Consider the following 17,182-nt stretch of genomic DNA (forward strand, 5'->3'; position numbering starts at 1 on the left):
GTTTTTAGTGCCATAGACTTCTGTGTGTGACGATCACCTTGTGTAAGTGAGCTGTTCCTCTGACATTGGCATCATTCTAGCAGCACTAAAGTTCTGATGAGATTTCTCCACTGCTTTATGAGGCACTAACGCTGTTCCTGAATGTGAATAAACTACAATACCAAAGGCTGTGGTGCAGCCTCCTCAAAGGGATACCCTTGTGGCCAGAGGTGTCCTGTTATCATTCAGTAAATAATCTAACTGCTAGCCATGACGAGTGTCCATTTATAACCCACTAAGCCGTGATCTATTATTAATCCATAAATCTAGGTTGAGTAGCATTTGTCAGTGTGCTGCACCATAGCCAGCTGGTGATTGGAGGCGTAGTAACTAGATTATTGAAATGGTCAATCATATTTAAATCTCTGTAGTATGTTTTAATTTGTTAGCATTCTGTGTATTAACGTGGATTGCTCCCATTCAGAAGGCAGGGGTTGCAATAGGAATCAGTCGTTAGTTGGGCTTGAATGTTTGTTTCAACCATTCTGAATTCTTCCCTGTTTCAAAATTTTGCTTTACTTTGGGACATATCCTGCAAGCTCCCTGACCCCGCACTGAAGTCATTGAATCCTTGCAGGATGGGGCTTTTGGCTTGTAGCTGACTTGGACTCAGAGAGGAATCGGCAGGTTCCAAGTGGGGTGCAGAGATCTTGACCGAACAGCAGGAGTGTCATGTTTTAAAAATGGCTTGATGGCAGTTGGATTTATGGTACATTTCCCTAATGACAAGGGAAACCGACTGTAAATCAAACTCTCATAATTAGCCACATTTGAATTAGGGCTGCAACTGAAATTTAAACCCTGTCCATAAGGCTTTATTATCAAAGAGAATGCAACCCACGAAAAAACAGTCCCAAGTCCTGAGTAAATCAATACAGCCTTTGTTGCCTGTGGGCAAAAGCAAAAAGCAGACGTCTTCCTTCAGCATTATATCAGTAAGACAGAAAACCCATTAGCTTAGTAATGAATAGTGAGATGCTGTTTGTCATGAAACACATTCCCTGTATCCAGAAATTCATTGCACCAAGAGAGGAGTGTGTTTTGTTTAATGCCAACTGGAATCTGTGTGAAACATGAGGTCAATATAAGGGATTTCTGCTGCACTGGCTAGAGAACACAGATACATTGGAACATACAGTTCTGTTGTACAGTGCTAAACCCGATTCCTTCTGCATGTTTGCCTGGAGGGCGAAACAGGTGCCCAAGGATTTTGTGTGCATTAAAATAAAGGGAGGACGTGTCTTCCCGGAAGTCCTGTGCTCTTACGACTTTGATACTTGGTTCAAGATATGTTAGCTGAAGCATACAGGTCTCTCCAGTCACTCCTGTGGAGAAAGAGAACAGCTGGGGAGGAGGAGAGCAAGTGAAAGCCCTGGAGAGTGGGTGTGGGAGCCCTGGAGAATTCACAGGCTGTGATCCAGGCTCTCGCTGCTAGGGCAATGGAACTACCATGAGGATAAATGTAGTGATTAGAGCTGGTTGGAAGATGATTGCTCTCCCTCCCCCAAGAATTTTTGATAAAATATTTTTCATTTTTATTGAAAAAAAGTCTTTTAAATTTTGGGGGTTTCCCTGGGAAAACTAGACATTTCCGAGTTTAAAAGTACAAAATTTGGGGGTTGGCTTTTTGTGTGTGTGTAAAACACCCAAACATGAAAACAAAATTTGGCAAAAATTTCCGTTTAATCAGAAACCATTTGTGTTAATTATAAGATCTATATATTTGTTTGGATGGAAAATGTGCAACTAGATCTGCCAATGATCCGTGTCGCCCCCTGCAGAAGGGTGAATTGCACCCTAGGCAGCCAGTCTGAAAATCCTGGAGGTTGAGATGAGAATTGTGCAATTTCTGTTTTAAACAAGTAAAATAAAAAAAAGACTGGAAAACAGGTGGGTTCAGAACTGACAGCTCTTCTGTGAGGTTTTAATATACCAGGCCCAGAGCGAAATCCTGGGCTTATTGAAACCAATGGCAAAACTTCCCTGGACTTCAGTGGGGCTGAGCCAACAGACAGATTTTCAGTATTGCAGCTCCTATTCCAGAGTCCATCTGTGATGCATTTTCATTTTGGGGCCATGGCCCTTAGCCAGTAGTAACTCACTGGTTACTTTTATATGGATTCGTACATTTATTTATTGTGCTCATAAACACCCCCGACCACGCACACTTTAGCTCCGCATCTGCCACCTCCCATGGGGCTCAGGCCGTGTTTGAGCGCTTCACACATTCATTTCCATTTAAAATCCTAACTTTGAGCAAAGCGAGGGCTCTTCTTTTCCTCCCTCAGATCTCTTGGTTTTTTCCTCATTTGCTTTTCATTTTGAGAGGCCTCATTTCTTGCTAACCATTGAGATGGATTACATGGCAGGTGGGGCAGAGAGACAGCTTTGGGGGGCAGGTCTTGGCAGCGTGAAGGCAAATGTAGCCATTGTCTTTTGCCTTGCGTAAATAACACCCCAGTTAATTCTCTCTCTCTCTCTCTCTCTCTCTCACTGAAATGAAGGGGTGTTTCTCAATTCCCATGTGGAGGTAGAGTTGCCTGGTGGTTAAATTAGAAGACTGTGAGTCAGGACCCCTGGGTTCTTTCCCCAGCTTTGCCACTGGCTTGTTCTGTAGCTTTGGGCAAATTACTTAACTTTTCTGTGCCCCAATTATCCCCATTTCGGGGATGAGTGAAACTTAATCACTGTAATAAAGCGCATTGAAATCTTCTGATGAAAGTGGGCTATAGAAATGTGCAATGTGTATTGTCACAACAGACCCACAATTGTGCTATTCCCCTAGTGGGGAGGGTGTGGGTTTTTCAGCAGCTCATTGGTCAGGTTCCAAAAGCTGGAGTAATTCAGACCAGGTGCCACTTTATCCAGGCCTCCGTGTCTGAGCTGCCAAGGATCAGTTCACGGGATGGGTTCCCATGTCTAAGTACCCACCTCCCACTACCCACACCTTGGTCAGTGTCTGTGGGTGACAGCAGGGTATTTGCTTTAAATAGACAAAGGCTTTGCTACCCCATCACCTTGGTTCATCTGCCTATGAGTCTGGGCTGCATTTTTGTTGCAGCTGTGTAAGAAGGCATGGATTCTTCCATGAAATTTCTATGTGGGTGTGATGGTATCAGAGAAAAAGAGTTTGTTGAGAATCTCAGGCGATGTGTGGGCAGCTAATGGGAAGCTGGAGCTCAGTAAGAACTCTGCAGACATACCACAGACCAGATGAGGCATTCTTGTCTGTGCCAGAGAAAATTAAATTGACGACAATAGTGTTAGGAACAGGTGCAGCGGAGCCCATTTTGCCGCCATTTCAGAACCATGGTTAAAAGCTGCTCGCAGCGAAGTCCTTGCTGTTTGCCTTATGACAAGGAGTAGGTAGCTTTCTTGGAAAGGGCCATTTCCCTGCAGTTGTGGAGAGGCAAACACAAGAGCCTTGTGCTAGTGCATGAGAAAAAGGACTACAGCCAGAAAGTGAAAGTGACTAGGCTAGCTTTGATGAGTGCAATGCAAAAACCAAACAGCATAGACAAGGGCAAGTCAATGAGAAAGTCAATAGTCCTTTTGGCTATAGGCCTGGATCCTGAATGACTGAAGGTGAAAAGTACTTTGCAGAATTGGGCCCACTGATCAAAGTTGGTGGTAACTCAGGCAAAGAGTTATTTTTAAGTAAATTATCTTTATTTTAACAAATAGTTAAACACAGTTTAACACTATCTATTTCCCATGCTATAAAAGAGATTCCAGTTTGTTCATGTGGACACTATTGAGTTAAAAAAATCACACTTTAGTTTGAATTATTTCCCCCTACTCTTGTTCCAGGAAACATCTACTGGCTACGTCTAGCAAAACCAGTGAGATAGCTTAATTTGAGGTATTGACAGTGCTTAGTGTATGGCCAATTTTTCCATGTGCCCTGTAAAATCACTTCTTTCCCCTTCTTTATGTGGGTCTTAACACATGGCAGCAGGGATGGGGAAGAAGAAAATGGTGGTTATCAAACTGCAGAAACTGACAAGGGGCTCACGCAGATGCAGAGTATTTTGTAAAACTACTTTTAAGTTCTTGAAAACATTGGCTAGATCTCAAATTGTTGCTATCCCTTTAAACATCTTTTGGCCAATCCTAATCATGACAACTGTCCCTATTAAGCGTAGTGTGTCAACAAACAGAACTTTGTGGGATATAATATAAACTAGGAAACACTCCTGGAGGGGGATAATTATTTTTTAAATGTGGACTATGGAGCTGATCAAAGTGTCAATGGACTGTCTCTTGCTGATGCCAAGGGGCTGTGGATCAGGCCCTAAAAGCAGGGTCCAGCTTTCTCTGTCCAGCTCATTGAATTAGGCACATTGTGGGAGCGAGGGGATTTTTCCTCCTTCCCGACCAAGATTGGGCTTGTAAAAGGGGGAAAGAAACTTAAAAGCTGGGAGAGCTCATTTGATACTGCACAGAGGGGGCTCCGCATCTGTCCCATACCCTGAAGTCTAATCTCATTTGCAGTTGTCATTGTGGCCCGTTGGAGGAGATGAAAGGGAGAAGACAAGGAGGCAGAATATATTAGTCTCGAGCAGAGGGCGCTGAGAGCACCTGCCCCATTACCTTGAGAAGGGGGCAACGACGGCAGCTGGACATGTGTCATCTGCTGCTCTTTGAGGCGCGCTGCCCATGGAACACACGATTAATGAGTCAAGGGAGGGTCTTTTGTAAGCCACAAAGACTCGGGGCTTAAGTAGGGCTCTCAATCCTCTTTCTTCCCGCAACCGCCATCACTTTACATTTCTCAAGTGGAGTGGGGGGGCGCAGCCAGCCGCTGTCTGAGACCACAAAGCCTCCCTTTCTCCTCCCTCCCCAAACTGCTGCTGACCTTTGTCACGCAGCATTAACCTTTTGACTCTGCCATTTTGGGCTTCGGGTTGGAAAAAGTCAATGGAAATTAATTGTACTGTGTATGTTTTTTTTAAGAGAGAATGTGTTGGGAGGGTGGGCGGTGGTGTGTCGTTGTTGTTTTCTTGAACGATGGGAAGTTTCTTGTGGGCTGATACTATATGGATCCCTCTTTCTTATAATAATGATTCCATGGTGCCCTTCCATCTGAGGGTCTCCAAGTGCTTTGCAAACATTAAGCCTTCCAGCACCCCTGAGAGGTGAGTATTTATCATCGTCCGACTATGAAAGAAGGGAAACTGAGGCACAGAGCAGTCAAGACTTGCTCAAGATGGTGCAACTGGTCACTAACAGAGCTCTAATCCCCTGCTTTAACCAGAAGGCCCGCTTTCATCTCCCTTGCGGGCCCAAGACTGCAATCATCAAGGAGGAGTGGGTAGGTGCCCAAGAGATGGGGAAATGCTACCAGGTGTGGTGGAGACAGATAAATGTAGTTGATCTTAAATGCCTCATGAGTCAGATTTTTGAAGCCAGGTGAGCACTGCTGTGTGCACTCACATCAGGTGTTTGCCTTTAGATGGCCATCTATCTGTATAAGAACAGCCATGCTGGGTCAGACCAATGGTCCATCTAACCCAGTATCCTGTCTTCCAACAGTGGCCAGTCCCAGGTGCTTCAGAAGGAATGAACAGAACAGGCAATCATCAAGTGATCCATCTCCTGTCATCCAGTCCCAGCTTCTGGCAGTCAGAGGCTAGGGACACCCAGAGCATGCGGTTGCGTCCCTGGCCATCTTAGTATCCATTGATGGACCTATCCTCCATTAACTTGTCTAGTTCTTTTTTTGAGACTCGTTATAGTTTTGACCTTCTCAACATCCCCTGGCAATGAGTTCCACAGGGTGACTGTGTGTTGCGTGAAGAAGTACTTCCTTTTGTTTGTTTTCAACCTGCTGCCTGTTAATTTCATCGGGTGACTCCTGGTTCTTGGGTTATATGAAATAATAAATAACACTTCCTTATTCACTTTCTCCACCCCATTCATGACTTTATAGACCTCTATCCTGTCCCCCTTAGTCTTTTCCAGGCTGAGCAGTTCCAGTCTTTTTAATATCTCCTCATATTGAAGCTGTTCTATCCCCTTAATCATTTTCGTTGCCCTTCTCTGAATCTTTCCCAATTCTAATGGTTGGGGGTTTTTTTTGAGATGGGGTTGTCCAGAACTGCATGCAGCATTCAAGGAGTGATCCAAGTATTCATATGGCTCTTATATGCGTGCCTCTCAACACCCAGAGCAGGGCAATTATCTCCATTGTACAGACGGGGCAGTGAGGCACAGAGAGAGCAAGTGAGGTGGTTAAGGTCACCCATGAGAGCTGTACTGGAGCAAGGAACTGAACTCAGGCCCCTGACGTCCTCGGCTAGCACCTGAACCCCTGGTCTCACTGGTCACTTACTCATGCAATACCTGGCAGGTGTTTGTTCTTTGGTTGTATGCACACCTGATTTAGGCAGCCAAAGAAGTCTGTCTGTTCAATGTAATTTGCCTAGCTTTGAAAATCTGGCCTAACATGTTTTCTTTCGTTAGATGGATCACTGTGGTGAGAGCCACATATACTAGAATGAATATTACTTTGTTTGCTCCTCAGTATTTCAGTGCGTGTGTGTGTGCGTGCATGCGCGTGCCACAAAAGTTACATGCAGATTATTAGCATCTTCTTACCACATGCAGTGCAAACAACAAGAGTAACAGCTACCCTAGAGAAGCCCATCCCAGGCAGCTCAGCTGCCAGATTCCCCACTCTATTGGCCGTTCCATTTCCCATGGCTGGCTTCCCTTCCACTAACTTCCCAACACGTATTGCATCAGGCTGTTCGGTTGGTGGTTATTAGCCATGAGTGCAAAGCCTGCTGGGAATAGAAGCCACCATCATGATTTGGGACTGGGTACCCCAGTGGAGACAGGGGCTCTGGCAGGTGGGACTAGAAGAATGGATGCTTCTGACCATGCCAGTGATTTTTACACTTTCACACACACTCGTGCGTGTGCTCTCTCTCTCTATCTTTACAAATTGCTGTGAATCGCTTCTGATTTTTAAGGGGAAAAATGCGGGTGACAACTTTCCAACCAGACCTGTTGGACAGACTGGCTGAAGGCAGTGGAGCAGTGCAGGTTGTGGCAGGGCTGATTGGCTACAATAAGTTGATCAGTTCCCCTCTTCGAGCTAGAGTGAGTGTTTCTGATTCCTCCCCCTTAATCTAAGTTAAGAATCCTGCTCTCTCTGCTTATTGCCTTTCACTTGCCTGCCTCTCTCCCCACCAACGATGCCAGAACCAGTGGCTTTATTTCTCTTTTGGCTCGGCTGGCACCTTGGGAGGATCACCTGATGGGACCTCCATAGGCATATCTGGAGACTATAAAATGGCTTATGGGCTGCAGCTTGCCCTCTTTGCCCTGACTCCAATGGGAGTTTTGCCTTGAGAGACTGCATGTTCAAACGTTGCAGGCACTTCCTAGTTGATTTGGCCCAAGTGTGTTAGGAAACTGTAATAAATATAATTAATACACAGAAAAAATGCTAGAAGGATGAGTCCAGTCTTAAACAGCTCAGGCAAGTTTATTGTCAGCTTGATGCATCTCTGGATTTGTAAAAGCTTGAGGAAGTTTCTTTACAAAAATATATTTCTGTTCCCCCTTTCCATCTCTGAGATGCCTGGGAAACCAGATGCGATGGACGTCAAATTGCACTCAGATGATTTTACCTCAGCGTTGTCAGTGTGATTTTCAGTGGCATACTTACTCTTCCATTTCAGTTTAATATGCTGAGTGGTTTTTTTTAGATAGACGCTTATTCTTACTAATGCGTTGTTTGGAACATCTCGTCCTGCATGTGAAAAACCATTAAAGCAATATTAATGTTTAAGCTTGTGTGTGGTTTTTATCTATTTTTTTCTTAAAGGCTTAGAGGCAACATGGCCAAATACTGCTATGCAAATTGCCTGTGTGCTTAGTCTCACTCCTCAGCACTCTGATATGATTGCGGGTCCTGTCTCTATAGGAACAGTGCCAGCTGGCTAGCTAGTCAAAGCAACTTGGAGGTTTCTCTCTCTCTTCTTCCCCCCCCCCCCCATCATCACTTATGCTTGTCACATTTGAAAGGCTTCCAAAGTTACCTTTCAAGAGATCTGGTAGGTGAGCGCTTTCCCCTTAGGTATGAAGGTCACACTGTGTTTCTATAGGGTGGTTGTTGCAAACCCACAAGTATATGTTTAGAAAATAAATGCAGCTGTGGGTGTGACATAGGCTAACAAAATCCAGGAAATGCCTAGCTGAGGCTATGATCTGCCTCCAGTTCCTCACTCTGTCTAACTTAGTGGCTGCACGCACTGGTCTGAAAACTGTTCAGTGTCTGATGATGCCAGATCTCCTGAACTCAGAAGCGTGCAGACCTCCTAGGCAGGTGGTTTGGTAGATGGCAAACTCTTCTCGGAGCCAGTCATTTAGCATAGTGCCGGGGGCACTCTGAGGATGGAGATACCATGCTGGGGTGAGGGCAGGCCTCGGAGCATTTGTGTTCGTGTAAATTCCATTTTTGCAAGAGTAGTCACTAAGCCTAGTGCCCTGGCCAAATTCCCGGCTGGCTAATTGTGTGCTGCTGACAATGCTGCAGTTTCACCTGGAAAAGTTGGATCTCACTTCCCCTGTTGTGTGGGGCTTGGTTTTTCAAAGGCCCCAAGAGAGTTAGGCACCCAGCTCAGTGAGAGTTGGGTACCTAACTCCTTTAGGCCTCTTTGACAAGACCATCATATGTGGTATATAGTATATTTGAGCTCAGGCCCTTTTCAGCTGCTTCAGCCCAGCAGGGAGTGCAGCCGCTGCCATCTGACCCAGGGCTGTTGCCATATCATGCCAGTGATTTCTAAGCAGGTCATTATGCAAGAGGGATGTTCCGCTGGGCTGCCATCTCACTGTGCCCCCTTGTCAGCTGCACTGAAGCTAATCCACAGAGGACCTGCTCTTGAATAATAGGCTGCGCTTGTCAGGGTGACTACCTGACACCATGCATGTCACACAGTTTGCTTCTGAGAGAGGGTCCCCAATGGGAGTTCATCTTTCACTTAAAACGCAAAGATCCCCGGCAGGGTTGCTATGGGATCTGATTATAATTGGCACTGCGCATATGTTGGGGCCTACTCGGGGTCAGGGAACCATCAGATGAAGGAGTCTCACTCCAGCTTTTAATTCTCTCTACCCTCCCCAAACCCCAAAATAAACCCCTTGCATTGGTGAGATGTTTTTTCCCCCTGCCGTTGCTTGGGAACAGCTGTGCGGGGCAACCTTACGCTGCTGGTGACCAGAGTAATGATGGGTGAAACTGATTTTAAACAAGCCCGATCAATCTTCCCTTTAGAAACCATTCTTCACGGTCTCTGATCCTTGACATACTGTATGTAGCGTCTGCTTTGGAGCTTTTGGGAGGAGACAATCAGATGGGTAAAAATAATCTAGGTAGTTAGAGGAAAAGCCAAGGGTCCGATACTTGATGGCTATTGATAAATCTCTGGAGCCAGGCCCTTCTTGGATAGCTCTTTCCCTAGGAGCTCTCCCCTCCCTGCTGTAATCCTTTAGTTAGGGAGATGTGGCTGAGACTGAGGCCTGGTCTTAGTAACACAGTACTAAGTTAGGTCGACATAAGCTGCTTTATGTCGACATCATAATTTAAATTTTTTTAAATTAATGGAGATATCTCATCTCCTAGAACTGGAAGGGACCTTGAAAGGTCATTGAGTCCAGCCCTCTGCCTTCACTAGCAGGACCAAGTACTGATTTTGCCCCAGATCCCTAAGTGGCCCCCTCAAGGATTGAACTCACAACCCTGGGTTTAGGAGGTCAATGCTCAAACCACTGAGCTATCCCTCCCCCCCAATATCAGTGTCTACACTACAATGTTCCTCCCACTGATGTCACTTGCCTGCTACGTTGACTTAATTACTCCACCTCCGTGAGAAGCTGTAGAGAAGTGTAATGTAGTACATTGCTTACGATGACTTATCTGGCCTCCAGGAGCTGTCCCCCAATGCTCATTGTGACCGCTCTGGTCGCTGTTTTCAACTCCGCTGCCCAGAGCAGTCACTCTGGTGCGGAGCCGAAGACATGCTGCTTTTACAAGTTGCTGCATGCTATCCTCTGCAAATGTACCTCTTGTTATGATCACAGAGTGATATCCCCCCATCCTTTCCCCCTGTGCTAAGACACCCTGCGCTAGAGTTGCAGTGGGATAGCTGCTCGTGATGCAGTGCGCTCTGTCAATATAAGTGCTGCTGCTGTGGGCGCGCTCCATCGACACAAGGAGCATCACGTCGACATGCACAACCGACATAGTTACTGCGGTGGCTATATGTCAACTTAAGTCGACTTAACTTTGTAGGGTAGACCTGCCCTGAGACTAACAGAGACCCTGGCTAACAGAGACCTCCGCAGCAAACTAGCTTCTGGCATCTGACTGTGATGAGATGGTTTGCTGGGGATATCCTGAGGATGGACAGACAAACTGCTTGCTTCCAAGACCGAGACAATCCTCTCAACCAAGGTGAAGAACGGGAAACATGATACAGACCAGTACAAGAGCTTAATCCTGCGTGGTCCTGAGCACGTTGATCCTTATTCAGCAAAGCACTTACCTAAGTGGTTATATGGGACTATTCAGCTACTTAAAGTTGGGCATGTGCTTAAATACACTTTGCTGGATTGGCACCGTAATGCTGGGGACCTTGCAGGACTGATCCCTCAAAGAAACAGGTGATATGCTCTACCATCCAAAATATTGGGAACTAAATGTTTTATTTCTGCTAATTTCCTGCCAGCCTTTCACAGGAACTTTCATTTAGGCCTACACTGGGAGCAGGAGCAATTGACAGGGACTATTTTTTCCCCCTGACTGCTTTGCTAGAGCCCACGTAATCTATAGACTGGATTAATACCACAGCTTTTAGGAAAGGGTCGAAATCTCTGTTCAGCCATGTTTGAGAGAGTCCTGGTTGTGATAACATAGTTCTGCTCTCCAGGTGGCATTGGAGTCTGAGGCAGGGGCACTAGCTTGGCTCTCATCTGGGTTTCTCCTGATTTCCTGGAGTGCAATCAATTAGCAAATGCTAGAGGCAACAGCAAACCCCCTTGCTGGGCGAATCCTTTGGGAAGGGTTGTGGAATGTCTTGGGAATCCAGACATAGACCTGGCTGGCTGGCATTTCTAGAGAGACTCTATATAAGGATGTTGTCAGTTGACATCTTTTTCCTTCTTGGATCTTCCTCCTTCCTTTCCTCTAGTACTGGTGTCTATTCCCCCAGCTACTCGCCTTCTGTGTTTCTGATAGTGGAGACAAAAGGTGATACTGTCTGACTCCTTCATTCATGCACCAGGCATTTCAGCACTGGGAGCTGTTTGTGGTACCTTTGTGGTATTTCAGAGTCCGCAGAGGGAGCTCACACATTGGTTTTGTGGGTCCTGCAAAAATGGTGATTTTATTTCGGACTTTTTTTTTTTTAATTGAATGATCCACTCAGACAACCTGGCTTGGGAAGTGTTCCCTCCAGAGCAAAGCTGTAGCCTGTTAGCAGAGCAGGGTGTGGGAGGCTGTACTGACACTGCCTTTACTGTACCACTTTTGTTGATATATAGAGGATGCTGGTGTCCAGGGAAATCAGCCAGTTCTAGCTCTAGCTCTAAATTCACTGCTTAAAAATATTTTTAAAGCCATTCATTTGCTTTGCCATTTTCTGTATTCTGCTTGCCATGTTGGAGAATTATATTGGGTTGCATTGACCCAGATATAGGCTGCGTGTGCATAATGGCTCTCATGTCTGTCAGCATGTTCCATAGTCCGGCATCTTACCCTTGTCGTCTGCCCTAGAACTCCATTGCACTAAAGTGGCTAGGATAGGGTTGGCTGAGTTACTGAGAGTAATATGGGATGGGGCCACACTCCACACACACCCTGTTTGTCGGTGGGAGTCCCCCTCCCCAGCCCCCCCACCCTTGTGATGCAGTTGAACAAAGCAGCAAGTTCCCAGCCTGCAGTCCTGTGAGGAGACTTACTTTTGTTGCACTGAACAGTCCCTTGACAAAATCCATACCCCACAATGTCACCACTGACGACCTTCAGAGGATTCGCTAGCATCGTGTGTGTATGAGACAGCCTCTCATCCTGAAGGAAGCCGCTGGAATACAGCTAAGTGAATTTCCCATCGGTTGCACTCCAACCAGGACAGCAACGCAGGGACCTCTGAAGTGCTATCTGCATGCACAACAGCTAATAACATGCTGAGTGGGAGCCCTTAGCTTACTTTCATATACTGCCTTTCACAGCGTCTGTAGAGGAGTGTGTAAGGCGGACAGCCACTCCACCCCACCCTTCACAGCAGAGGGGGATAAGGCCCAGGACACCAGAGCAAACCACATCTCTTCCCCAAAGGTGCAATGGGCTGTTTATACACACACACCTGATATGGGACACGTGTTAGGGCAGAGACCGTGACACTGAGCTTTGCCTTAAGGTCATATTTATGGGTTCTTAACAAGCCATGGTGTTAAGGCCACGTAATCTCTCCAGATGTGACAGCCATCAAGGAGAACTCGCCATGGGGAAGCATGTTTACAATTGCCTCCGCAAAAGTTGGCATATGTATTTGAACCAAGCTGCATCCTTCTCGTTTTGGGGCCCTCAGGGCTGAACTCTGGCATGATGCGTCGATTTATAGGACAATTTAGGATTGCTGTTGGTGGCCGAGAAGAGCTGGAGCAGAAAGTCATTTGCTGGCTGCTGATTTATGGGCCTGGTAAATAGTCATGAAAGGTGCAGTGAGAATTCTCTAGGCCTTGTTTGGTTCCAGTTGACTAGCAGCTCCATCCCGTTATTTGACCGTATGGAGTAATAAAGCTGGGAAAACTAATTAACTTCTTGGCCTACTGAAAAACAAAGTACTCTGCTCTTGCAAGCAACCGTGAGTTTATGGGCTAATAAGCCTGCATTAATGACAAAAAGTGCAGCCACAACACACAAAGTGTGTTCCCTTTGGCTACTTCTAAGGCCAAATGACATCTTGGAGAGCTCTGCCTCGCTGGAGATAGCTTGGAGTTCAAGGTCTATTGTTACACTTCATCGTTTTAATTATTCACCTGGTTGAGGCTTTAAATGAAGCTACTTGGGAAGGTTCTTTGCAGCTTTAAACAGGCTGAGTAATATAAAGCAAACTTAACCCTGAGCTTTAATGTTGCGCAATCTGCAGTGGAGGACACTGGGTTTGGAGTGCCCTAAGCGCTCTTCTTCCCTAGGGTCCATCTCTGTTTGTTATTCAAAGAGAGCCTCTTGCTACGGTATCTGCTGCACCAGCCCTTTCCCTCCAATGGTAATAGCAGGGGATGAATCGGGGTGAAGGAGAGCACCTGTAGCTTCCCATGAAGTTAACGGGAGAACCAGGAGTTCAGCATCTCTCGGATTTAGCCCTACGAGAGGAGGGAATTCCACACCTTGGTGATGATAAACGAAGCCAAGGGCGCAATGTTTTTGGAGTGCTCCACTGTCCTGCTCCTGGCATTGTCTCTGCTCAGTGAGGGTTGCTGGAATATTTGCCAATAGGGTCTGGAGAATCCCGCTTTACTCTTCCCTGGACAGGTTCAGTGGGGGCGGGAAAGGCGTTCAGTTCTCCCATTTGTTGTTCTTGGAATCTGAGTGGTGAAGACCATCTAGAGAGACGCCCTGTTTCGTTTCTCTCTCTCCCTGCGTTTTTAGAGCAGCTGTCACCAGAGACTGATACCTGTTTAACCCTGCAGATGAGGAAAAATGCAGTAGTATGCCTGCTGACGTCCCTGCTCTTCCACCTGCCCCTGGAGGCAATCACCTGCTAGTGAATGGGAGAGTTTTCTTTAAAGTCATTGTGACGCCATCATTCAACCAGGTTGTGGTTTTTATTACTGAGAAACGTGTGTACTGCCTGCTCCCGAGGAGCAGCATTGGACCTTGTGCAGAGACTGCTCTGTATTAAATAAATGCAACTATGTTTCCCCAAAGAGCTGGGTAGGATTTCTGCACAGAACCCATGGAAAATGTGTGGCTTTCCTGCCCCCCTCATGCATTCCCTGCTCTGCACATTTTTTGGAACATATAGGGGAATGCGGGGCTGCTGTTTGTATTGGAACAATTTGCTGATTTCCAAGCAGGCTGTTTAAAAAGGCATGAGTAACTCCTAAATCCCCCAAGCAGCCTTCTGCATGAGAGGGGGAAGGCACTGGGCTGGAACTCTGGTGATCTGGATTTAGTTCTTGGCTCTGCCACAGACTTCTTGTGTGACCGCAGGCCAATCACTTAATCTGTGTGCCTCAGCACCCTCTCTGTCAAATGGAGATTATCCTTCCTTTCTTTGTCTTGTCTGTCTAGTTAGTCCCTGCCCTGCAGAGCTTCCCATCACTTACTATGTGTTTGTGCAGCACCCAGCACAGGGAGGTCCTGGTCTTGCTTGGGGCCTCAAGGTGCTTTAAAATAAAATAAAATTAAATTAATGGAGCTATCCTATCTCTTAGAACTGGAAGGGACCTTGAAAGGTCATCCAGTCCAGTCCCCTGCCTTCACTAGCAGGACCAAGTACTGTTTTTGCCCCAGATCCCTAAGCGGCCCCCTCAAGGATTGAACTCATAGCCCTGGGTTTAGCAGGCCAATGCTCAAACCACTGAGCTATCCCTCCCCTACATCTGTAATAACATAGAGCAATAGCAACAATGAACTTTTTCCCAGCATTTGGACCAAGTACAATGACTCTCTTTGGTTGCCGATGGAACAGAAAGATACTTGGGCATTGAAAGAGAAACCAAACCTAGGCCACTAAAAGTGGAATGTCTGATAAATTCCCAAGCCGCTTTTCCCCCACCTCTTTCTTGTGGTGGGCAAGCTTGAGCTGTGGGGTAACCTAGGAATCGTTCTTTCATCCCAATAAAACATTACAGAACCAATGGGTATTTGACCTATGTTTAGTGCATATTCATAGCCATTGGTATACAATTCTGCTCTCTTCACACATTAAATCAGCTCCCTTGCAGATTTTCACCTCCCTTCCATATCTGACAGCCTGGCAGACTGTGTAAAAGGGGGATATTTTTACTCTGAAATGTTCCAACACTTCCAGTTTGGAGTCTAAAATGTAGTTTGTCTCATGTCTGGCTCGTGGCTTGTGATATGAGCTTCACTGCATATCATGTGGCTTTGGGTACAGGTGCAAACCTGCCCCGGAACAGGCACTGTGTATTTTGGTTCATTTGAGGGGCTGAAGTTGCATAATCTTAAACCATGCAAAGGGCATAGAGCTTCTGTTACTGGAATAGAGACTGTTCTCTTAATTGCAGTTCTTGACAGTGGCACCATTGGAATGGTTACCTTCTCCCTCTGGGTCGCTATGTTCTGACTGCCCTGTAGGGAACCACTCCTCCATTTTCCATTCTTTTCAAAAGACGACAATGTAGCATGGGCTGGGTTGCCAGGCCTGGCGGTCTCTCTCTGTCCACAGCACTAGCACAGCAGCTGCAGGACAACCTGCACTGAAGTTCAGATCTGGATACGAGCTTCACCGAGGTCTGGGCAGGCCATGGTTGAACCAGGGGGTTTGGTGTGGCCTGTTATAGAAATACCCAGCTGTGAAGCATGGGCAGGGTCAGAAGTAGAAAGTTGGGTGTATATTGGGTCTGGCGTTTTGGTCCTTCCTAGAAGAAATCTGTTGAGTGCGACAGGTATAACAAATACACCAGCATTATTTAGGGGACCCTGTCCTGTAACACTTCCAACTGCCCAGTGTCACAGCGCAGAACAAAGCTCCAGTCCCCATACAGTGGCATATGTAATAGGAACAATCTATACTAGGGAACCATAGGGAGCAATTCCGCTCTGGATGAGCCAATAGGTTTCTTCCATCCCCCTCGTAGACACACATGGCATTTGCCCTGGCTGGGATTTTTGATGGCGCTCAGTGTAGGCTTAACTCTGCTCTAGGGTAAAACGCCTGCTGAGATCAATGGGAGCATAGTTAGGCCAGAGCCAGGCACTTATGAAAGCTTCATCCTGACATTCACGGGGCTGCCTGTTGTTGCTTTGAGAGACAAAAGGGAAATGGCAAACTCCCTGCAAGCCAGCCTTGCAAGGACACCGCCATTCCCAGGGCCTATTTGATATGGAAACCCTGAGGCCATCAGCTCGTGGTCTTGGCCTACAAGCCTGTTTTAGGTCCTGGCTTCTCCAGCCTCGCTGCACTTTGCTCCAGCTGTCAGACCACCGTCGTCAGGAGCAGGCTCCCTTCCTGGCGTTCCCAGCTCACGGAGAGGCCTCCAGCTAATGGTGAAATGGCTGTGAAACCGTTCAACCCACAGACCATCGGCTGTTCCTGAGGAGCTGTCTGCACGTGCCCCAGCCATCGGAGCACTCTTTGGCTGCTTCAGTCAAAGCCCTGGACCAACTCTGTCCTGACTCCTGGTGCTGAAATGGCCATTAATTAAAAGGCCCTTGGGCAGCTGTGGCTGGCGGGTGTGTGTAGGGCTGGGGAGGCGCTTGTCACCCTGACTCTCCCAGTAGAGGGGGCCGGTGCTGATTTACAGCCGACAGAGTACACAATTAGGCTCGTGTTTTCTACAGGGTTAAATGTCTGACTGAGACCCTCAGCGCTGGGAGCTGCAGAGCTCCGGTTGTCTTGGCCCCTCACTTCCCTTGCCCAGCACGTGCCTATGGAGCTATAGCGGGGACAGTTACGAGAACCCAGATTGAAGGGTCACCAAGCCCAACATAACTGGCATGGGAGAGGAGATCAGGGCCTGCATGCCAGTGGCACGCTAACCACAGGGAATTCTGATCCCCAGCCCACATGCTGCCTGCTCCCCCACTAACCACATGCTGTCATGGGGCTTGTTGTCCCCCCTGTCCCTGCCAACATGTCCAGCTCTGTGGCTGAGCTGCTGTTAGCCTTAAAGTGCAGATGGACAACAGCCTGCTTCTCCCGCCCTTGCTGTCCCTTAGGAAGCTTGGGTGGGGTGGCTGTGAAAGCCTGTTGGGAGTGTAATGGTGCAGGGAGCCACATTAACTTATACAAGGGAGTCCTCGGGGAAGTCTGAACATGCCACTTGGAGCAGCTCCCCAGCTCTACTGTCCCTGCAATCAGCCCTGTCAGCTCCCTGATATTGCATGGTGCACACGCCTGGTGTGATGATTATGGAGGGGAGCTGCCTGTAGTTTTTA

At 47.1% G+C, this 17,182-nt stretch overlaps 1 protein-coding gene across 3 annotated transcripts in view; it reads left to right on the forward strand.

Moving 5' to 3' along the window:
- RHBDL3 (rhomboid like 3) overlaps positions 1-17,182 on the forward strand; it is a 131,471-nt gene that overhangs the window by 6,312 nt on the left and 107,977 nt on the right. The gene's annotated exons all lie outside the window — the stretch shown is intronic.

Source organism: Chrysemys picta, chromosome 12, assembly GCF_011386835.1.
Source record: "Chrysemys picta bellii isolate R12L10 chromosome 12, ASM1138683v2, whole genome shotgun sequence".
In the NCBI taxonomy this organism is placed as follows: domain Eukaryota; kingdom Metazoa; phylum Chordata; order Testudines; family Emydidae; genus Chrysemys; species Chrysemys picta.